Genomic DNA, 25974 nt, shown 5'->3' on the forward strand with positions numbered 1-25974 from the left:
TCTTCTACGTCTGACTCTGCCTCAGTAATTATTCCAACCAGTGATATTTGGGCTGATGGTAATTCTGCTTGATATACGAAATATAGTTAAATGACATAATAATATAATTTGAAACATATTAGCAGATGAACTAATTAGCCCAACAATACGCTACTGCATCGGCAAACTTTGTGTGATATAACCAGGGAAGGCGCAACGCAGATAACTTATGGAATGTGGTTGTAGGATATCCAAAGCTATTCGGCGTGAGATCTCACAACGTAGTATCATTTCCTTTCTCCAAAATTTGGGGGGAGGTAGTAATTTTTTGGGTGCAATATTTTGTTTGGTGATGGGGAGGGAGCAAGTTGCGTGTCAGGATATGGCGCCAATATTACTGAGGGGTATTTTTGCCACCGTTGAAAGTTTGATGTTGCCTGGCCTGATAATCGAACCGCAGACCTTCTGAGTGCAAGACGTGTGTGCATACCATTGCACCAGAGGCGTCGACTACTGTAGATTATATGCTGATTCAGAAGATATAGTGATGGTTAAGCAAGCATCTACTTTGCAGGCGTCCCTTGCTACACACAGAGGGGCATCGACTACTGCGTAGATATGAAATAGATACTCCTGGTACACATTCTTATCAACCATATCGCTCATTTATTCAAAGAGTGACACATATAAAAAATCAAGTCTCGAGAAAAACGCGTTTTAAGTTGCCGATTGCAATTTGACCTCCCAACTTAAAAATATTACTACACATAAAATAAACTAACTACTAGAACCATATTTTATCAGTGCTAAATTTACGTGCAAGATTGAGCATTATTAAAAGTTGAGTTATAGAGATACCAAAATGAAAATTTGACACAAGATGAAATAGAAGTCGTAGAAAAAATAGAAATTGCTAACTACTAACCATTTATGCAAATCAAAGATTGGGAACCTCTCCGGGCCTAGTAATGCTCATTTTTATACCCTCAGCATTTATGCTAACGGGGGTATATCAGCAAAAAATGTCTAAAATCGTCTTTTCCATTTCAAAAAAATCAAAAAAAAACATTTTGATACTACATCTATGACTTTTGGTACATAGATTAAGAAAAAAATTGTCATTCCAAATCTGTTTTCGTTAGCAACTTTGATCGTTGCGCGAAAAAGATATGACCGTTTTAATTATGCTAATTAGAAAAAATTCTAAAAAAAATCGCAGCTTAATATAGTAAGCGGTTATATCCTATTATCGTTAACTGAATTCGCACCCTTTGCGATGATGCAAAAAAAAAATCGAAAAGTTTCAATGGATTCGCGAAAAATTAAATTTGTTAAATAATTGCACGTACTTACAAACATGTTTTTGAAACAATAACGCTTATACTTACAAAAATATATATATAAAAATAATAGCAGCATCCAGACATTGTGAGGAATAAAATGAAACCTAAGTCGTGAAGTTTGGAGCTATAGTATTCATGTTATTTGCAAAAATACAAAGAAAATATGACGAAAAAATAAAAATCATGTTATTCTCATTTTATTTTTTTATGGTTTTATAGGAAAGGTTGAAGAAAAAATGTTTGAGTTCTTCGTCATTTCGTCCAATAATTTCACGCAATAATAAAGATATTCCGTTACAACAAAATTTTCGCTTATAGTTTTCATATTGGCGAATATTTTTAGAACATTATATTAAATCACAAGGAATTCCAATTGTGGCATAACATTAAAATAATGTTATATTGAATATTACAGCATTTGAAACGCATATAAACCGCGTAATAGTGAAAATGACATGATGCGCATCCGATTTTCCAACACAGCGAATCAATCCCTTTTATTTGGTGTACAGTTTGTGAAATTCTAATTGGCGGCCACGATGTAGCATCTGTTGCATATAAGGGCGCAAAATACAGTTAGATGGTCATAATTTCCACGAAGTTCATTTAATTTTATGCGCATCCAATTTCGATGATAACCTTTAAAAAATACATCATTTGTTGTCGTTTCATTGCGATCCATCAAGAACCGTGGATGTAGCATCGCACTTAATTTTTAGAAAAAATCAATTGTATCTCCGGATTAGCGATAGTTTTGAAATATATGTTTTCGCACATTTTAAACAGGCATATAGCTCTATTTATATCAGTAAAAATTACACTTCCAAAACGCGTTTCAATGCGCGCAATTCTCAAAACCATTTTTTGCAGATTTTCGAAATTTGAGGGGTATCATATCCGCCGAACTAGTGGACGGATTTGGACGCATCATGGCTTATTAAATTCAGAACGTTAAAAAAACTAAGTTCACGCGGGTTTCACCCACAATTTAATGGTAGTTGCAAATTTTGAATCAAAAAAACAGGTTTTTTATAAAAATTTACGCACAAAAATTTCGATTTTAAGCTGAGATTGTTGTGAACCTTTGAAGGCTACAAGCCCGAGTTATACATCAAAAAATGCGTAATTGCGAGTACTACAATCTCATAATCAGTTTTTAAACAAGTACAGTTGCGCGTCCCGATTAGAGCAAAAATTCAAAAAACCCAATTTTTCAGTCTTCAAAATATCAGCATATGTTAGAGATTGATGCAGTGGTTATATTAAAAAATCATACATTAGAAACTTCTTCTCTGAAGTGTTTTCTTTAACTTCTTCTTTGAACATTATGCTCAACATTGTATCGTTAAGCCACTAATTGAAAATTGACTTAAAAAAACTCGTTTCATTCAACGATTTTTTCCTATTTTTTTACATTAATATGACCACAGCTTCCGCTCAAATTATAATTTTAAGAAATCCATCGGTGAATCGTGCTAAAACAGTTTATTTTACCTAAATGAGTTCAAAAGTTATGATATATTACAACAATACGCGAGTTACAATACCCCATACCTCAGTTTCAACATAAGTAAATTTTCTACAAAAAGGGCGATATACACTTTCATACGGGCAAAATGTGCTTCATCGAAATAATGTTTTTAGAACCCAAGTACGTTTTGATTTTGATTTTATCAACCGATTTGATCCAAAATTTGGTTTTCGTAATATTTTGTCCAAAGATAAGCTATATCGGTCCACTCCTTCCGGTACCTGCCCCACAAAAGTTCGGAAAATTTGTGCGCACGATAACTCTTGAAGGAAGTAACCGATTTGGTCCATACTTTGCACATTGTGAAATTTCTATCGGACTTAGACGAGGTTCCAATATGGACTCAATCGGTCCACTCCTTCGGGTACCTCCCACACAAAATTGTGCGCACGATAACTCTTGAAGAGAGCGACCGATTTGGTCCTTACCTTACACATCCTAATATATCCACCAGATATAGATAAGGTTCGAATATGGACTATATTTGTTCACTCCTTCGGGTACCTCCCACACAAAATTTCGAATAAGTTCACTCACTTTAAGTCCTGCTCTCGAATCATGATGATTTTTGTTGAAGCAACTTGCATTCGCTGCCTTCGTTACGACGCTAAAAGTTTTTTCAGGGGCAAGTCCTTCTTGTTAAAACAGCCCGAAAGGTGTATAAAACCCTTATGGCACCATATGTAGTAGAGAGTACGATAACTCTCGAACTGATCAACCGATTTGGTCCAAAATTTGGCCTTTGTCATATTTTGTCCAAACTTAGTTTCAGTTCGAAGATGGGTAATACCGGTCCACAACTTCCGATACTTCCACCGAATATTTAAAAAATGTCACTGAAATGGTATGCACAATATCTTTTGAAAAGGGCAACCAATTTGGTCCTAACTTTGGATCTCCTAATATTTTGTCCAACTTTAGTTTAACTTCTAAAATGGCCCATAATGATACCTCCCACACAAAAAGTTCAACATTTGTGTCTAAATGCAGTTTAGGGTCTGTACGAATATCCTTTGGAAATGTATACCGATGCTGTTCGTTGTGGTCTGTTTATAGTGATATTATGTTTTCCTGGCATACTGGGCCAAAAGTTATACGATGACCCACGGAAATGACTAGTGGACGCGACATCTATCGAAAAGATATGACTCCCAAAATAAGATCCATTTCCATAATGGATAGTCCATTCCTTCAAGTTCCTCATCCGCAACCCTTTTGAACTTCAATCCTAATTCACATTTGTTCGGCAAGTTCAAATGTCCAAAAAGGGTCACAAAATTCTGAAAAGACCCTCTGTCGGCAAAGCCGACTGATACTTTTTTACTTGTTTGTAATTTATTTACTATCAAAGGCTTTCTATCGGCAGCATCGATTGATTCTTTTTTACTTGTTTTTAGTTGTTACATAATTATTGTTATGTTATGTATATTTCACTTTATTCCCACTATCTTTTTATGTTACAAAACCAATGACATATAAATATTGTTATACAAAAACCACTAGTCTTTTAATTTAAACAACATCTTTACGAAGTTTCTTTTACTTTTCAAAAAAAAAGTATTGAACAGATGTTCTATTTTAATAGTTTGCGGTATTTCAATCCAAAAAAGGATTAAAACCATTTACAAATTGCCGGGATATATGCATGAAAAACCGAACGAATGCAACCATCAGCAGCATATCCATTGGCAATGTCTTTGTGACAGACTCGATGGACAATAACATGATACAAATAAATTAATTTTAAATAAAATGATAAACTAATACAATAATAACAATGAATGAATAACCAAGCAATTTCAAGATGAACATCAGATGGATAATCGGGTGGATTGAAAGGCAGCATGGAAAAATATGAGAAGGCTTTAATGAAGAAATAATTATGTTTTAACTTAAATGGAAATTTTTATAATCGAGATGAATGTATAGAAGCTACGTATGGGGATTTCTGAGTGAAATCAGACACTTTTTCACAATAAGGTTTTTGATTTCCTATTTTGTACCGTGTTGATGTTGTTCATCAGCAAAACATTTCAGTATATTTTTAGATTTTTTCAGACAAACGCTTCCAGGGATATCGCACCTTATGTTAAAACTATATGCAATGAAATACTCATAACTTGTTTAATTTTTGGCCAAATAGAGAAAATCTGTTTATTTATTTTTTGTTGTTTTCTCAGCTATCTAAAAAATATAGAACAAATTTTGCACAGTGCAATTTTCGCGATTTTATATTTAAATTAAATTTTTATCAATGATTGTAATCTTCGATTTTCTTGAATTGTTTGTATTAAACAGCGATTAATTATAAAAATGTTAAGTCCTATTTTGTAGTGGGATTCGAATAATTACTATTTTTTTCTAATTTTTTTTTTAAATTTTTCAATAAAGATTTTCTCTAAACCAGTTATTTTGTTGTTTTTTTAGGAATTATCTAAAGCAACTTAAGAACTGCTTCGTTTTTTTGATTTTGAAAATGGTTTAGCAATTGTTGCAACAGCCGGACAATAAATGAACTAAATTGATGATAAACCAGTAAGGAAAGGATCAAAGTCGGGCGGGGCCGACTATATGATACCCTACACCACTGTGAATATGTAAAATATAAATCGGAGCTATATCCAGATCTTAACCGATTTTGATATAATTTGGCACATTTGTTTCCAGACCGAATTCAGTCACACATTCCAAATATCATTGAAATCGGACTTATATATCGTGTTTGGAGCAGTAAATACACGAAATCGGCCGAAAATATATATGGGTGCTATATCCAAATCTGAACCGATTTCGATATAATTTGGCACATTTATTTCTAGACTGAATTCAGTCACACATTCCAAATTTCATCGAAATCGGAAATATATAGCGTGTTTGGTACAGAAAATACGTTAAATCGGCCGAAAATATATATGGGCGCTATATCCAAATCGGAACCGATTTCGATATAATTTGGCACACTTATTTCTAGACTGAATTTAGTCACACATTCCAAATTTCATCGAAATCGGAAATATATAGCGTGTTTGGTACAGAAAATACGTTAAATCGGCCGAAAATATATATGGGAGCTATATCCAAATCTGAACCGATTTCTATATAATTTGGCACATTTATTTCTAGACTGAATTCGGTCACACATTCCAAATTTCATCGAAATCGGACATATATAGCGTGTGTGGTACAGGAAATATGTGAAATCGGCCGAAAATATATATGGGAGCTATATCCAAATTCGGACCGATTTCAATATAATTTTGCACACTTTTTTGTAGACAAAATTCAGTCACACATTCAAAATTTCATCAAAATTGGACGTATTTAGCGTGTTTGGTGCAGCAAATACGTGAAATCGGGCGAAAATATATATGGGAGTTATATCCAAATCTGAACTGATTTTCACCAAAAGCAATAGCGTTCTTCCTATGGCTAAAAAAGTTGTAGTCCCCAATTTTCAGCTGAATCGGACAAAAAATGCGACCTGTATGTTGCGAACAAAAATACATGGACAGACGGACCCACAGACGGACGGACACGCATAAATCCACTCAGAAAGTGATTATATGTATATCCCCAAAAGGAACTGTGGGTCTATTTCGTTTCCTTTTGTATGTTACATACAAATGCACAAAGACATAATACCCATTACCACTGTGTGGTGTAGGGTATAAAAACTACAGCTTGGAAATTATATGAATGGGCACCAGAAGATGATTATTTAAGTATGAAGGAGGATTTGAATTTGAGATATTAAATCGCTGGATTCGCTTTACCCTAGAATGAGCCATTTAAGCTACGATTCCAGTGCATCCGAAAATACATGGTTATTGAAAATGTTTTTTTTTCTACTAAATTATATTCAATTTAATTTAGTTTTGATGCACACATGAGCTTCTTCTTTGCGATCTCCTAAAGTAGAGCCTTTGAATATTCCATGTTCCGAATCGAAGACCGCATTCAAACTATAGTTGTTTGTGTCATCTGCGACAGCATCTGTTTGAATGCTACTCAAACCTGCTGATCCAGGGGTTCTATTTTGTAACGCTGGACCTCTCTTTCTAGATCATGAAGATCTCAGACATGCCTGGCGGGTTGCTATCCACAATATGGTGATTAGGATGGCCCTCACGGTAACACCCGAGCAAGTTCTGCAACGATAGCTTGCCATTGTGTTCCTGTATTGGAGGAATCTTTGTCTTCTTATGTATATGGTTCACTGAAAACATGAGGAGGTACCCTGTTGCAGTTCTCAGAGCGGCAATCTGACCGGATTGAATAAGTTTTTATCGCGTTGCACTTACATTCACTGACAACACTGGTGACGCATAGCTTACCACACACCGACCAATTGCGTTATATGTGGTCGACCAGATTTATTTATTTGCAACCCAAGCACGGCTGGGGACTTGACTTGGGACCTTTTCCACACATCCCAGCTAGTCACAGATTACTGCACCATGAGCGGATGACATGAACATGCTGATGAATGTGACCCTAAAATCCCTTGTAGTTAGTGGCCGTAGATTTAGTGGCAGATATGTATTTGCATATTCCTCGCGTAGAAAAAGTTGGAAAGATCCGTAAAATAGGAGTTCAGCCATTCACAAATGACATCAGGGAAGGTACTCGACGCCATGATCGTACAATAATCCACATACGGTGCGATCTCAATGTCGTCTGGAGAGAGTGGATTACAGGAGAGGTAGAAGTTAAAAAGTACCGGAGATATCACCCCACCCTGGCGAACTTCCTATTTCATCGCATGGCTTGCTCTGATTGAGTCCTCGACTAAAATATGCTGCTTACAGAACCCATGCTGATGCTCGGAAATTAAATAGCGATTTCTGATGCCGGGAGCAGTAAATTCTTTGCTACGGACGACAAAAGCGAAACTGATCTTTACGATTCAGCATTGCTGGCGTCCCTGTCTGGCTTCCGTAGCGGAAACACCCTGCCCATTTTCCAGACTTCGGGAACGACAGGTTGAGAACTTTGGTGATATACTCGATTCCCGACTCATTCAGTCTTTAAGCATTAAGATGGCAATACCATCAGGGCCCAAAGCTTTGAATAATTTAGCGTTCCTGATAACATTCGCAATATCATGTCATTCTCGACAGGATGATATCTTATGCCATTCACGTTTAAAATAACGTGTCGACCTTTTCGGATCATTCAGCGTAATTTCACCAAACGTGACGAACCATGTCCTATCTTCTTTTATCCTGAGTTCGAGAGCGACTTAACCGTTGCCCACAAATCATTTATTCCGAATCCAATCATGTAAGTCTTGAGATGATCCAGGTACTTCAAGCGATATATGTTTGAATTGAACAGACTGGTGCAATAGTAAAACTGATCACCAACCTGCACTTCTGGCGCCATTCTTCATCGGCATGTTGTAACAATTAACGCTGTAAGCTGCAGTATGACAAGTATTGAATGTTGTCTACCCTGGAAATTGCGCCCAAGCTTTATCAAGCACGGCGGGCAAGCAAAACATTGCACCAAGCTGACGCCCACATAATATTTATTAAAATTTGTATGTACGTACAAGCATGTATCCATATAATTATTCCTACCCTAATATTTTATAAATGGCTTGAATGTCTTCTCTGCTCTTCATCTGATGTCTACTTATACAGTCTTCTTGCAAATATACATAAACCGAGAAGATTTATATAAAATATGTCCACTGTCATCATCAGACTTTGATGTGTTGTTCTTTCGTGGTCTGTTGAGACTTGTATCGAAATTGAAAACTACAAACATAGACATAGAAGACATTTTTAATTTTCTTTGAGTCTGCTACACAGCAATTCGAAAATGCATTTGTATATGCAAATTTACATACACACAGTTATTTATATACATATGTATTCATTCACATTACTTAGATGCTATTGATAGTTTAAATTCCGATTCCAATTTCGAGTTTTTCCAATTTAGTTCAAAAATGTGAAAAATTAAAATTATTCAATATCAAAGGGCACATCTAGTGGTGGTGTATTGTAAGTCCCGGCCTCCCAGTGAGATATGTATATATATATTGCGTCGAAGTTCAATTGTGGAGATATATAATCACTGGTTACCCCGAACTCAGTCCTATCGCACGACTTGTTCTGTTTGAGTCTTCGGCTATTATGTGTGGATATTGCATGCAGCGCTGTTGTTGTACTGCTTGCGGCAACTGGACGGTAGCTTCAACCTGCTTTCGTAGCTTCAACCTGCCCATTTTCCAGACTTGGACATGATGTAGCTAAGTACTCAAGTACCGGCTCATCCCGCTGTTTTAGCAATACTACCTTGAATGTATTCTCAGTACCTAACGCTTTGCATGATTTAGCGTTCCTAATGGCATTTGCAGCATCATCCATTGTAAATTATGGTAGTTCCTCCTCGACAGAAAGATATATAATGCGACGTAATAGCATTCGGCTGTCGACAAATTTTCGATTAAAATAACTTGCGCAACTCTTCGGATCAGTCGCCGTAACGTCACCAAAAGTCATGAACGAGGTCCTATCTTCCTTCCATGGTTCGAGATTGACTTAACCGTTGCCCACAATTCACTAATTCCGGCTGCAATGTTGCTACTCTTCAGGTGATCTAGACACTTGTTCTGCTTTTTCTAACTAACTTATTAACATTCAGTGTCAGTTCCATAACTCTGCGGTCACTAGGGTTGGTTCGACGAAGCTCAGCACGCTCATTTGCCATTATTGATGAAAGGCCGACAATAATACGTGATGAAGTCGGGCCTGCTACTGGTGGAGACTATTATTAGGAGATGCACCGGCCCAAGAGAAACGACGGACTGACAGGTGACGTCATTTATCGGACCAGGTAACACGATGATTATGTCTGCGAACTATGGCACTCTCAGCACATTTTGGCTGGGGCGTTCTCATCGACCATGCAAAACGTGGAGCAATCAATCTGCTCTGCCAGCGCTATACCCATCTGGTCATTACCCTAAGACCAATCGGTTATGACTTTCCAAAAGCGGACTAATGTTGGCCCTATAACCTTGAGCACATCTTATCGGCATGATGTATACATTATGCAACTCTACCTGGGCAGTTCCACACCAGACGGGTCTTTAGAGCCAGGCCCAAACGAGAGAGGTGGACTGGAAAGCTAGTCCACTTCTGGTGCAATCCTTCCTCAATACGTCATAACCATCACAACGCTCCAAGATGCAGCCGTTGCACAGAAACGTGGATCTTTACTGATCATTCAATCTTGGCGGGAAAATGTTGTACCCCCAACTAAATACCAAACCAGCCATTTTGGGAACAGGAATGTATATCCCAAACGAAGACTATATACCCAATTTCACCCATTTCAGTAAATACCGCAAATCGCGAGGTATATATTATAAGGGCTATAAACATGGATAAAACTTTGCAGGGATGCTGTATATCCCCAAAGAAGACAACCTACCGAATTTTACATATTCCTGTAGGATAATGCGGTTAAAACCTTCAAACTACCGTAAATCGGGAGGTACCGTTATATGTGGGCAATATCAAAACTTGGACCATACTGATAAACATCCGGGTAAAGTTTGTTTGGTTCCAAAGAAGACTGAATACCAATTCTCACCCATTTATGTCAGAAAATGTACTTACAACTTTCAAAATGCCGAAAATCGGAAGTTACCATTCTATGGGTGCTATATCGAAACGTGGACCTATACTGACAAATTTCTAGTGGAAAGTTTTTTTGGTCCCAAAGAGGACTAAGTACGCTTCTATGGGGTATATATTAAGAAAATGGAAAACTAAATACCAAATTACAGTCATTTCGGGGGATATTGAGGCCACAACCTTAAAAATACCGAAAATCGAGGGTACCGTTCTATGGAGGCTATATAAAGGCGTCGACCTATACCAACAAATTTCAGGTTGAAAGTTTTATACCCACAATGAATACTAAAAACAAAATTTCAGCCATTTCGGTTGGATATTGAGGGCACAATCTTCAAAAACCGAAAATCGGGAGGCACCGTTCGATGGGGGCTACATGAAGGCGTGGACCTATACCGACGAATTTAATACGGAAAGTTTTGTACCCCAAATGAAGCCTAAATACCAGCATTCAGCCATTTCGGTGCGTTATTGTGGCCACAACCTTCAAAATACCGACAATCGGGAGGTACAGTTCTATGGGGGCTATATGAAGGCATGGACATATGCCAACAAATTTCTGGGGCAAAGTTTTGTACCCCCAACGATGACTAAATACCATATTTTGGCCATTTCGGTGTGATAATAAGGACAAAACCTTCGAAATACAGAAAATCGGGTGGAACCGTTCTATGGGGGCTTTTTATGGCATTTCCCCCTCTGATCGGCCCTATATATCTGAAACTAATAAAAATTTAGTTTTGCAGTTTTCAACAATATTGTTGCCCTAAAGTAGCAGCACTTATATGTCGAACAGACCAACTGGACCAAAATGTAAGAAAACAAGTAAAAAAGTATCAGTCGGATTGGCCGACAGAAATATACCCTCAGCCTCGGTCCTAAAGAAAATAAGTAACACACAATACTTCTGACGTCTATATAATACCCCTTCGAGGTTATCATACGTACTACCCAGTTTAGTTGGTGCCGGCAGGAGCCATTATCTCAAGAAGTAAAGACTTACCCACGAAAAAACATGTACCGTCGATTCCGGATCAACCGAAACGAGACTCCAGCCACTACACATGGTCCTATAGGGGTAGTTTTAACCTTTCGGACTATTTTCTCAGGAAGTATGGACTTGCCCCAGATGAAGCTTGTACCGTCGTATGGGGGGCGGTGAATACAAGTTGTTAGAACAAAAATCAAAGTGATTCGAGAGCAGGTTCTAAGCTGAACTCTTCCGAAATTTTGTGTGGGTGGTACCCGAAGGAGTGAACCGACTGAGTCCATATTTGAACCTCACCTAAGTCTGGTAGAAATTTCACGATGTGCAAAGTATGGACCAAATCGGTCAATCCCTTCAAGAGTTATAGTGCGCACAAATTTTCCGAACTTTTGTGGGGGAGGTAACGGAGGGAGTGGACCGCTATAACCCATCTTCGAACTTAAACTAAGCTTGGACAAAATATTACGAAGGCCAAATTTTGGACCTAATCGGCAAATCCGTTCGAGATTCATCTTGCGCTCCAACCACTAAAGACGGTGTCGTAGGGGTTTTTTTCGCCTTTCAGACTATTTTCCCAGGAAGTACGACCTTGCCCCAGATGAAACTTGTACCCTCGTATGGGAGTGAATACAAGTTGTTACAACAAAAATCAAAGTGATTCGAGAGCAGTAGGCCTATTCTGTAATTTCTGGATTTCTGAAGAGTTTTGTACTACAAGAAAAATTAACAGTTTTGGAGATACGCTGCAAAATATACATATGGTAAATTTCAAATTTCTTTTGCAATTCCATTGGAAGAAATGTTAAAAAAATTTTTGCGAGCATAATAATAATAATTCGCGAATTCGTTAAAATCAGTTAAGGCGCATGCGCTTTTCAGATACAGCGAGTCCATCTCTATCAATATGTAGCTATTTTTCCACTTTTCATTCAGCGGCCAAAGTGTGCCGTCAGCTGCATCTTACTGTTCAAAAAACCTTTATGTGGGTAAAAATTGCGCTATGTACATACGATTATAAGGCGCATCCGATTATAAGGCGCATTCAGTGACCGCCCATAAAAATACGTCATTATAACAAATTTTAAACAAATTCGTCAAGAACCGCGGATGTGCTACCAAATTCTATTTTATACGAAATACGAATATTACTCCAGAATCTCGATAATTTATGTCACATGGTTTTGGAAAATAATATAATCGCGTATAAAGGATTGGATTTATGTAAAAATAACCAAAGAAAATCGCGGTTCAATGCGCGGAATTATCAAAATATAATTTTGCAGAATGTCCTACTTTCAAGGTATCTATAACCGCCGTTTTAGTGGATGGATTTGAAAGCGGAAGGGTTCATTAGATCCGGTAAAAAAACTAAAATCACGCGGGGTTCAAGGGTACCTGAGTCACAGTTGTAAATTTTGAAGCCAAAATTTCGACTTTGGACTCCTATTTCTAGGGAGCTGTATGAAGCACACTCATGAGATATACATCAAACGACGTGGAATCACGAGTTCTACAATCCAATAAATAGTTTGGGTAATTATCTGGTTGCGCCCTCCAATTATAAGAAAAATTCAAAAAACCCAGATTTCAAAACTTCAAAATGTCAGCATCGATTTTAGGGGGATGCAGTGTCAGGGACGTAGCCAGGATTTCATTTCGGGGGGGGCCCACCTGACCAAAATTTTGAAAGTTCATGTTAGCGAAAATGTCTTATTTAGCAAAGATGTAAACCTTATTTTAGACTAATTTTACTGATGAAATAATTTTCATTACTATTTTTTTAATCAAATGGCGATTTTATCGAATTTTATCTTGTTTTTAGAACTTTTTTGACAATATGTCACAGTTAATATATGGTCAAAACAATGATTATATTAATAATCCCGTATATTTTAATTTTTAATTTTTAACATTACAATTTTCAAATATATACAAAAATCCGATGTCTACTTATCACAAAGAATTTCTAAAGGCCGAGAACTAATGCTGAGCAATAGTTAGTCTATCCATCAAGAAATTCTAGCACCTAACCGCGTTTATGTAAATGACAAATTCCGTACATCTGTCAATAGACTAATTTTGGCGTCCAATCGTCGGACTTCACTTATAGAAATTCTAGTTTCCGATCATGAACAAAGGAAACTCTGGTCCAGTCTTAAATTCTTTTAAAATTAAATTATGTCGCCCAATCCAAGGTCTGTACTTGTATACATTCTTTTAGCAAAAATGCATAAACACAATTTTTCCCAATCTACATTTTTAATACTCTTAGCCTTTAGCCAAAATGTGCCTCATCGAAATGATGGCTTTAGGGCCAAAGTGTGTTTAGAAGAAATCTGTTTCGACTTAGCTATGTCCGTTCGTCTGGGTAGCTGCCTGGAGAGCATGATAATTCTCAAACAGATCAACCGATTGGGTCCAAAATTTGGCATTCGTGATATTTTGATCAACTTCGAAGATGGGCCAAATTGATCTACTCTTTCGGCAAACTTTCGCAGAGTATTTCAAAAAATTTCAGCAAAGTGCAGTTTAAGACCTCCCTGGATTCGCTGTGTAAGCTTAAGACCTCAATGGTCATGGCTTCACTTCCTTTATGCTAATAATTTAGTTATAAGTAAAAATATGAAGTTAAAATATGAAATTGCAACAAGTGTTCTCGTACACGTTTTTCAGAGGCAAGTCTATACCAGAGAAAATGGCCCGAAAGCGGTAAAGAACACCTAAGGCAATCATGTGTAGTGGCTAATGCGCACGACAACGTTCGAACCGGATACTGCGTTGGCCCAAACTTTGTTTATCGCAATATTTCAGCGAGCCTTATATACAAAATTCGAAGATGGTGCTTTTCGGTCTACTTCTTCTGGTACTTTCCTCCAAATTTAAAGAATTTTAGCGTGGTATGCGCGAGTTTTCTTGAACAGAGCAACAGATTTGGTCCAAACTTTGGATTTAGTAATATTTTTTCCAAACTTAGTTTTTGCTCGATCTTTAGAAATTTTTACTGAAGGTATTCCTTGTGTTTAGAGCGGTATTATGTTTTTCGTGGACAAGTCCATATTTCCTGACATTAGGGTCAAAAGTGAAAATTATACTGTGGCGAACTGAAATGACTGGTGGGCGCAATATCTTTTAATATGAATGATTCCCAAAATAAGATCTACTCCCAAAATGAACTATGTCGGTCCGGTCCATTTCTCCATACCAACACTTTTGATATTTTGTTTGCAAGTTCATACGTCCGAAAATGGCTACAAATTTCTGAAAATCTCCTGATACATAGTTTTTGGGTTTAAGGATTTTGGCTGTGTAGCCGCTATTCGATCTGTCTATAGCTGAAAATTTCAATTCACACAAGCTCAGGGTATATTCTTGTCCGCAAAGTCGAGTTGTACTTGTTGAGATTTTGACGAAGAAGAACCTGTTTCCGATCAGTTTGTAGTCTTCGTTTGTTGTCACAAAGTCCTTTACCGAAGGAAGTACTTCCCAAAATAAATTGCTTTGGAATTCTATGACGTTTTCTTCTGGTTTTGTTCAAAGAGTAATCGACAGAATAATCCCTGAAGATGGAATTCATTGTAATTTTGAAATATTGGAAATAATATGTAATAAATCAATATATATAAAGTAGAAAAATGTTTGTACGTTTGTTTGTTTGCAGTTTATGGACTCAAAAACCGCTGAACTGATCTTCCTGAAATTTGTAGAGTATATCACCACATGGCCTGAAAGTTACATAGGCTATAAAAATCTCTGAAATTCCGCGTTGATCCTGAGCATCAGAATCGGAGGTACCTCCAAGAAATTTAGATTTTTTATGCAAATATCTATAGAATGGTAACAGAAAATGTCTCCAAATCTGGGATGTGTGCAGGAATTTGGTCTAGAAATAAATTTGCCAAATTATATTGAAATCTGTTCAGATTTGGATATAGCGCCCATATATATTTTCGGCCGATTTCATGTGTATGTCCAATTTCAATGAAATTTGGGATGTGTAGCAGAATTGGGTCTAGAAATAAATTTTCCAAATTATATTGAAATCGGTTCAGATTTGGATATAGCTCCCATATATATTTTCGTCCGATTTCATGTATTTCATGCACCAAACACGCTTTATATACCCGATTTTAATGAAAGTTGGAAAGAGTGACGAAAATTGGCCTACAAATAAATATGTCAAACTATATTTTACCTTATTCGGGGTAGCGAAGTGCACCGGGTTCAGCTAGTAAAATATAAACATTGACCTCAAGCTCAATAATCTTAATTTTACTAACATTCGAAAGGTCGAACAAAACATAAAAAATGGACTGCAAAATCTGTTTGTCCAATAGACATTTACGACAAATTTCAACATAATAAAGAATTTGTAAATGTTATGAATTCCAAAATAGTTCATTATAAAAACGTGTTAGAGAAAATATACAAACATTTAAAACCACAAAGATTAAGCAACGGTTTTATCTTTTAATGTTGAATTGCTCTTATAAAAAATTTCAAAAACAAAATATCGCAAAAATGTTTGTTCTGCATGTTGTTTATAAGCCAAAGTATTGGACGTAGTATGTTATAAAATTCCTAAAATTCCGATTAAACGCTTAAACAACACCTTAAAACTTAACAAGAACTATGCATAAAATTGCTCAAAAAGCCTAACGTGTTCATTATTTTTATACTTTCAAATACTCGTATGTTGGACAATAAGTATACCAATGTAGTTAAATAATTCTCTGTAATACTTCCAACTACTTTACATATTTCTTGAACAATTTAAAACAGTTTAAAATCTTACTAAAAAATTAAAAAATGTGTAACATAAGCTAATATCCTATGGGAACTAAAATCATGTTGTCCAAGGGGTATTCTTCAATTCTTTCTTTGAGCTCAGGTCTGAATTTTCCGTGGTTTGATCAGAAATCAAGAAAGAACACAAAAAAACTTGTAAACTTCAACACATTTTTACCCATTTTTTAATAATACCACCAGCACAGCTTCCACATAAATTATTTGTTATGGTTCATTTTATGCGACCCCGGCTAAAACACTTCAATAAATATAAATATATTCATATTGTATAAAATATATTGACAGTTCGCGACTTATTAAATGGTGAACCTCAACTTCAACGATTGTAAAACATTTTTGAATATTACCATATATGCATTATTGAATTTTGAGATATATTATTAAATTTGAGGCAATAAATGCAGTTTTTCGAGTTCAATATTCCTCCAAATATTTTCTTCTTGCTTTTATCAACAAGTTTGTTGCAGAGGTCAAAACAAGATTCGTATTGGTTTCAGAGATATAGCCTCGATTTGCTTTAAAAAGTCAATTTTTACCATGTTTAAATGAGACCATAAAATCCGAACTCGATCTAAGGAAACAAAACCCAAATAATATGTTTTATACCCTCTACCATACTATGGGTGGCATATTAAGTTTGTCATCAGCGTGCAATTCTATATCGATAGAGCTATGTCTGTCCGTTTGTGGAAATTACTCTAGCGTCTGAACGGATTGAAGTAGGTGGATGAAATTTTGGTAAAATCTATTGTATGTACATAGGACTTTCGGTAATGAAAACGGGCTATGTAGGTCCACGTTTTCGTGTAGCCCCCATACAAAGTGACGCCTGATGCGTCGTCGTTTTAAGGAATTTTTAAGATATTTGTCCCCTTTGACCACCGAATTGGTTGTAATTTGGTATTTTGTGTTTCCAGAGGCTAAAAACCATTTCTACCAAAGTAAGTTTATATAGATCCACGTTTTGGTACAGACCCCATATAAGGCGTCATTTTAAGAGATTTTGAATGTATTAGTCCCATTTGACCATCGAATCGGTTGTAATTTTGTGTCTCCAAAGGCTAAGAAACATTTGTACAAAAAAATGTATATAGGTCTAGGAAGATATCTCCCGATTTTTCGTACTTTGAAGGTTTTATCCTCATTATTCCACCGAAGTGGCTGAAATTTGGTATTTAGCCTTTCTCTGGGCTACAAAAGTTTCCCTCAAAAATTTATCGGTTTAGATCAACGTTTTGATAGAACGGTACCTCACGATTTTCGGTATTATGAAGGTTGTAGCCTCATTATTTCACCGAAGTCGCTGAAACTTGGTATTTAGTCTTTTCCTGGGCTAAAAAAAACTTCCACGTTTTGATGTACCCCCATAGAACGATACATCCCAATTTTCGGTATATTGAAGGTTTTAGCCTCATTATAACACCGAAATGGCTGCAAGTTGGTACTTAGTCTTCGTAGAGAGTATAAAACTTTCAAACTGAAATTTGTCGGTATAGGTCCACGTCTTCATATAGCGCCCATAGACCGGTATCTCCCGATTTTCGGTATTTTGAAGATTGTGTCATCAATATCCCACCGAAGTTTATGAAATTTAGTATTCAGTGTTAGCTGGGGATGCAAACATTTCCACCTGAAATTGTCGGTGTAGGTCCATGTCTAAATATAGCCCCCAAAGAACGGTACTCCCGATTTTCGGTATGTTGAAGGTTGTGTGCTCAATATTCCATCGAAATGACTGACATTTGGTGGTTAGTCTTCGTTGGGGGTATAACATCTTCCACTTTTAATTTGTTGGTATAGAACCACGCCTATAGAACAGTACCTCCCGATTTTCTGTATTTTGAAGGTTGTAGCCTCAATTCACCAACGAAATAACTGATATTTGGTATTATGTTTTTGATATGGTTATGAAACATTCCACCCGAAATTTGCCGGTATAAGTCGACGTCCTCAGATAGCCCCCATAGGACGGTACCTCCCGATTTTCGGTATTTTGGAAGTTGTGGCCTCAATATACCACTGAAATAATTGAAATTTAGTATTTAAACTGCAATGGGTGTATAAAATATTGCAGAAGAAAATTATCAGTATCAGAATCCATGTCTTCAAATGGCCCCCATAGAAGCGTACTTCGGGATTTTCGATTTTTTTAAGGTTGTGCCATCAATATCCCATCAACACGGATGAAATTTAATATTTAGTCTCCGTTGGTGGTATAAAACCTTCCACCTAAAATTTTCCGCTATTGTTCCATGTTTTTATATAGCCCTCATAGAAAGGTCCCTCCCAGTTTTCGGTATTTTTAAAGTTTCAGCTAAATTATTCAACGGGAATACATAACTGAAATTTGGGGGTCGATTATGCATTGCCACTAAACTTGAGTTGCGTTATCAATTGTCAGCACAACTGAGATGAAGTGTTGTATTATTGGTGTCAATCCAACTGATGAACTCTCAAACTCTTCAAAGTTGTGAGCTCTATTAAATCCAGAAGGCACAATTCGCAAAAAAAAAATATTTTAAAATGATAAGTTCAGTGGAATTATTTTTTGATGATTAAGAAAATGTACAGGACATGACATCTATTAGAAGAAATTTGAGGGACAAGTAGAATCCATTGGAATTGCCATCTGTGCTGTAAGTTGAAGCTCATGTTGGAAAGATCCGTATAATCAGTAAATTATTTTAGGTTTAAGGCGTATTTTCGATTGCCAAAGGATGTCGTAGTTTACATGGTGGAAACGTTAAAGGATGACTTCAAAGTAAGTTACAGATCAACAGCAATACCCCCACTTTTAAAAGTGTGCGCTGCGTTGAGATTTTTTGCGGAGGGAATTTTCCAAAAGTTCCATGGCAATGATTACAACAATTGCATGACTCAATCTACATTGTCGAACGTATTGAAGGATGTTGTCCACTTGACAGAGGACATATTGGATCGTTTCGAAGTTGACGGAGGAGGAAAAAAACAAAACAAAAATCCTTTTTATTTAAAAACAAAATTGTCTGGTTTAGTCGGCTGTATAGATAAAACCCATGTGCACATTGGATTTGCACTCAATTTATCAATTATTAATTCAAACTGTTGTTTTGTTGTTATTTTCACCATATTTTTGATACACAAAATTAATTAGTCATGCAAATAATCAACAATTGTTAAGAAAATGTTTTTTTTCTTTCAACTTTACTTCTTGTTTCTTCGAAAATATTCACTGCAAGTGAAAATAACTGGTTGCTGAAAAATAGCCGGTTCGTCAACTGAGATTCGTAACTTCAGTTGAAGGTTGCCATACATAAAGTCATTTTGACAACTGGCAACTCCAATCAACGAAAATTACTATCGATAATCGACCCCTTGGTATTTAAGGCCTCGGTACATAAGCTTTTTGTTATGTCAGAAATGAAGCAGGAAAGCAAGGTAATTAGGCAAGGCTGCTTATGAACCCAGACCTTTAAGGCCTACGTACATAAAGGGGTGAGTACATAAGCTGCCTTGCCTGCTTACCTAGCTTGCTTCTGATAAAAGAACAAAAAGAAAAGGGCAACCCAGTTCGAAATTTGCTCGGCCTTCTTTATTCTTTTATTTTTATTATGCCAGAAATGAAGCAGGAAAGCAAGGTAATCAGGCAAGGCAGCTTATGTACGCAGGCCTTAAGTTACCTTGCCTGGTTGCCTTGCTTGCTCTTGATAAAAGAATAAAAAAGAAAAGGGCAACTCAGTTCGAAATTTGCTCGGCCTTCTTTATTCTTTTATTTTTATTATGTCAAAAATGAAGCAGGAAAGCAAGGCAACCAGGCAAAGCAGCTAATGTACCCAGGCCTTTAGTCTTCGCTGGAGTTACGAAACTTTCCTCCAGAAATTTATCGGTACAGGTCAACGTTTTAAACAGCTTCCATAGAAAGGTGCTCCCGATGTTGTTTCTAGGTTTAGGTCTAGTCGGTATTGCCCAATTTTACGTATTTCGCTCAAATCGGAAAATTGTAAATATTGATCCATGTTTTGGAAAGAACAAAAATGTCGCCCCATATAAGCAGTTTTGAAGGGAGTATTATCAGATGAGATATATGTACTACTCCTACGATAAAAGGAAGAGTTTAGTACTTTCATAAACGAATTTAATGCCATTCTTACTTGTTTCTTTTCGACCTCTGCATTCAAAAAATGCCCGACAGAAGATGTTTGAAAACGATTAGGTCAAAATGTTGCAGTGTGGTAATGTTACTTCGAACCTCCCCAAAAAAAACTTAAAGCTCCAAATTTATTTTTTTCCTCCTAAAATAACCTATTAAAATCCACAATTATTGCTAAAACCCAATACTATTGTGTTGCCGGGTCACAATATTCCAGAATTTCCAAAAAAAATAAAAATCGAAGATCTAAGATTATTGTCATATCCTCCAAAAAATTCCAAAAGAAATGACAAATCCTACATTATTGTATAGTCGTGCTACCAAGAAGTCTATAAAAATTTGAAGAAATTGACAATAATTGTCCTTTCGAAACTTCCGAAAACCTTAACACCCTAAGTCATTTAAAACCCGAAAGTCATCAAATCCAAAATATTTGTCCCTTCCTAAAAACCATTGTCTTCCCAGGATTCTATGAACCTCGATTTATGTCCCCTCGAGCTTTTACTCTTATCGCATCGAAACTGGCATTTTTTGTAGGATAATTATATCCTTCCAGATATATGTTGAATGCTTTCTAAATACCATTTTAAAATATAATCTCACATATTGCACATACCAGAATTCCGTACCATTATCTTTCACAACTCAACTCAGCCCCACAATTCCGTACAATCAATTTCTTTTGATTGTATCTTTCAGTTGCATTTCAAGTTGTTGCAAAATGTCATGTGTGTTGAATGGGTATGGTTGTCGTTGCAATAACCATATCCTCTGACGTCTATGCAAAATCGAATGTCATCAACATCATCTTCTTCCTTTTTGATGCTCATACTCATCGTCATCATCATCATTGCAATCGGCTACCGTCTAACTCATCTTCTCTGCCATAAGCATTGCAATAAGCAACATTCATTCTACTTAGAGCCGCACAACCCAATTGACTATGGCCAAGCTACTTGCAGACATTCATCTATTTCTACCGACCAGTCAAATTCTAAACATTTTCAAGTTAAGGAAGAAGACAAATCTTCTTGTATCCTTGTTGCATTGTCAAGACAGACTGGCTTGGTTACCGACCACCGATGCTTGTGTATGCAAATGAATTATGGCTTTGTATTGCACGGCAAGTAAGTACATATGTATGTGCGTATGTGCTAATGTGTCATAGCATTGTCCATTGGCAAATATTTGACTTGAAATGCAATTTTAACTCCCATTCAAATTAAATGTTTTGTGAGGAAAATATATTGTGATTTTGATTTTGAACATTTTCTATTGCATCTGCATTTGATGTCTATTCAAAATGTAGCAATTTTGGCCTGATTTTGTTGTTGTTGACAAATTTCAATTGGTTGCAATAGTAAGTTTTGGTTTCTATGTCTTGTGTACTTTTAAGAGATGTCACCCAAACTCTTTAGTGTATACATAGTGTGGAGTTGAAAGTAGAATTTAAGTACTGTTAAATAACATGGTATACATATATGTATGTACATATGTATGTATATGAATCTCTACCCAGCAAACCAATCGTACCGATATCGTAAAGAAATCGAAACAAATTTCAGACGTTACGTCCGATATCTGATCCGAAATCGTAACGATATCTTAACGAAAGTTGTATGAAGTGGTTGACATAATTTCGGAACGAAATGTCGGAGCGATATCGTATCGATTTCGGTCAGAATTCGCAACGAAATCGGAAGAAAATCCTTGGGAAATTCGGAATTCGAATTTTTTCCTCCGAATTTTCGTACAGATTTCTGAACGATTTCGGAATAATGTCGTATGAAAATCTGAGGTACCTTCTGAACTTTCGTAAAGATTTCTGAACGATTTTGGAATAATTTCGTATGATTATCGAAGGAAAAAAATTTTCTCTGATGCCTCTTTTTTATTGATAAATTTTCTTTGTTATATTTTTTAGTGGAAGATTATAATTTCAAAGATATCTAATGATTTTCACTGTTGTCATCATTTTGTAGTTATAGTAGAACAATGTAAACTTTGTATACGAATATGCAGAGTCTATCAGCTCTAGCTTGAATTATTATATGTTGCATTTATATTCAAAATATTTAAAAAATGTATATGCGAATTTTATAACGAACCATTTTGTTTTTCGACAACAAACTAAAATGTTGCTTGTTAGATATATACAAAAGGTGGTTGTTGTGCGAAGGGAAATTTTTTTCCGACATATCGATCCGAATTCGTAACGAAATCGGAAAAAAACATTAGCAAATTCGAAGGGAAATTTACTTTCGACATTTTCTCCGAAATCGGAACGAAATCTGTACGAATTCCCCTACGAAAAATCGTAAAGAAATCGATACGAAATCTGAACGATTTTGCTTCCGAAATTGTTCCGATATGTCGGACATCCGACATTTGGTTTGCTGGGTATTGACTGCTAGTCTACTCTGTTTAATTCCCATTTGAATTTACCCACAGCATTTTCAATGGGTTTCCCTATATTCTAACTTTTCCAAAGGGATGAGGAGCCATTTTCGCCCAATTTCTAAAATCTTGAAGAGATTAATTTACGTACTCTCCCTTTCTGAGTTGACTGTGGCCAATTTTCTTCACCTTAGCCAGAAACTGGTATGGCGTTGAGCATATCGACCAAAATCTATATACTTTATTAGCTTTGACCAGACTTTCTACTTACATACATATATAGAAGATATGGATTAATATCCGCCATTCGGCGTTAATTGGTCAACTTTTTAGTATAGTGACTATAAAATTGAGCGAAGTAGAGGATGAAAAATACCAAGTAACGGTTCTAATCGTCTATATCATGGCAAAGACCAGGACTCATTTTTGGCCCTCTTTCATCTCTAGTGGTCACTGACCTCCCCGTGGTGTCACTTGGGGAGTTGCCTTTAACACTCGTTAAAGGTAGTGCGCTAACATGTCACCCATAAGAGCGGGAAAACTTGCAAAAAAGTCTTCGATCATTTCAGCTCCAACGAGAAATTAATAAAAAAAGATAAAAATTTTGATTGTGTTAGCAACCCACCCTACAAAAACATCGTACTAGAAGTGAACATTTTACTACTTTTTGGTGTAAAAATTACCACCAAGCGTTCCCTTAAAGTGGTAAAAAATTCTAAACACTTTTTAATTCTGCAACACAACTAATGTGTGTCTGGTTATTTCCGGTCCACCCTAGAGCGATTTCATTGAAAAAATTTCATGAAATTATGCGTCTCTAGATCGACTTCCATAGTAAAATCTTAAAATTGCTGCAGTGAGGAATTCGATTTAAGAACGCCTAATTTCATGAAATTTTTTAAAGAAATTCACGCTAGTGTGGACCGAGACTAACCCAAAGATTTGTACAAATTTTTCAAAATGCTGTTCGATAACAAACTTTTAAAGTAAAAGAGAGCGAATTGTGGGAGAATATTGGAGACTTTTGTTAGTCTTATGCCAGACTATGAAAATTTTCATTACCTTGAAAATGAATTATAGGTAAGAAGTGCGAAGGGGGTGAAACTATGTACTCAAGGTTCTGTAATCTGAAACTATTCTTTGTGTTTAAATTCGTAACTCTCAAACCAATGCAAAGCAATGAAAATATCAACATTTTCATATGATTTCATATATGTGTGTAGACGTCAATAAAAATATGGAAGGAAATGGCAAAACGTTTTCAATGAAAATTTTCATAGTCTGGCATAAGACTTACTAAGAACATACAAGTTTATGCAAGCAAAAGTTTTCTTGTAAGAATTTGTAAGTTAGATCAGCTGATTTAAATTCTAATGTTTTTTGGCGGACTTTGCAATTCTTGGCAAAAAACATAAGGTGTGTTCGTTTACTCAATAATTTGTAAAAATTTGTACAAGTTCAGTAACTTCTTGTAATCGGCTTAGGTCTTTGCGTTGTATTGTAGAATAAACGAACAATATCCAGTAGGTTAAGTTAGGTTGAAAAGAGGGGCGAGTAATCGCCACATGTCCTGGTGGACATACACATAAGCCATGAAGTAGGCCTGTTGTGCGCTCTAGTCTAAGTTTTTTTGAAGAAGGGGACTCTACTATAATTTATTTAAGGAACTCTGATCCCTTAACAAAATCCCGTAATTGTTTTAGGTCGTCCGCAATTTCCTGATTAAGATCTGGTATTGTGTCGTTCCCTAAAAACTGGAATCTGATGTTTGCGAAAGCGGAGCATTGGCAGAGAAAATGCTCCAATGTTTCATCATCCTCTCCGCATGCCATGCATACGCTGTTGTCTGCACAATTATTTTTTTGCAGATGAGCTTGTAAACCCAGGTGACCTGTAAGAACACCTGTAAGTCTACTCAACTCTGCTTTACCTAGCAGTAAAGGCCTGCGTACATAAGCTGCTCTGCCTGGTTACCTTGCTTTCCTGCTTCATTTTTGACATAATAAAAATAAAAGAATAAAGAAGGCCGAGCAAATTTCGAACTGGGTTGCCCTTTTTCTTTTTATTTTTTTATCAGAAGTAAGCAAGGTAAGCAGGCAAGAGATATTTCGGTCTCTGGTTCTTCAATAAAGAGACCCAGTCCCGTTCTCCCACCTAGCATTGAGCCGTCTGTATAACAACAGTTTCTAGTCGGCATTTGTGCTAGATTTCCGCCGATCCACGAGTCTCTGTCTGGAATTAATGCCTCGCATGAGGCAGCTACAAGTGTTTCAGGTATACGGTCCGATACAATGTTATCCATTGAACATTCTACAGGTAACAACGGGAGAGTTGTTACCTGTAGAATGTTTTGATGGTATGTTACGTGGTCCTTACTGATCCACTCGTCCATCGCTTTAAGTAGAATAGCTGCGACAGCCGCTTCATACCTTATCTGGATTTCTATTGGGTGTATATATAGAATAGTTTCTAATGCCCTCGTTGATGTTGTCCTCATTGCGCCGCTTACACTTAGACAGCACATTCGTTGGACTTTCTGTAGTATTTTAATATTACACTTTTTATAGGAATAGGTCTAACTACGCTTTTGTATAGCCAGTGTGTCATCTTAGGATTAAGACCCCACTTGGCGCCTATAGCCCTTCTACAGGTTGACCAACATCTATGAGCTTTATTGGCTCTTTCTTGAATATGGTCTTTCCATTTAAGTTTCCTATCCAGAATTACTCCCAGATATTTGACTTTGTTGGAAATATTGATCGTCTTGTTTAGGAAAACTGGTTCTTCAAAGTGTCCCAGTTCTGTTTTCATAGTAAACAGACGTATTTCCGTCTTTTCCGGGTTTACATTAAGACCTCTTGGTCTAGCCCAGTTGTACGCTAGTTTTAGGGCTGATTCAGCTCTTCTGCATAGCATGTTTGGATTCTTACCCCTCAGAAGTATTATAACGTCGTCTGCATAACAGACTGGGTCAAATCCCTCATCGGTTAAAGTCCTTAATAGGCTATTTATGGTAGTGACCCATAGGAGTGGGGATAAAATCCCCCCTGTGGCGTAAAAGAATAAAAAAGAAAAGGGCAACCCAGTTCGAAATTTGCTCGGCCTTCTTTATTCTTTTATTTTTATTATGTCAGAAATGAAGCCAGAAA

Source organism: Musca autumnalis, unplaced genomic scaffold (genome assembly GCF_047663935.1).
Source record: "Musca autumnalis isolate F117 unplaced genomic scaffold, ASM4766393v1 scaffold_4, whole genome shotgun sequence".
Classification (NCBI taxonomy): domain Eukaryota; kingdom Metazoa; phylum Arthropoda; class Insecta; order Diptera; family Muscidae; genus Musca; species Musca autumnalis.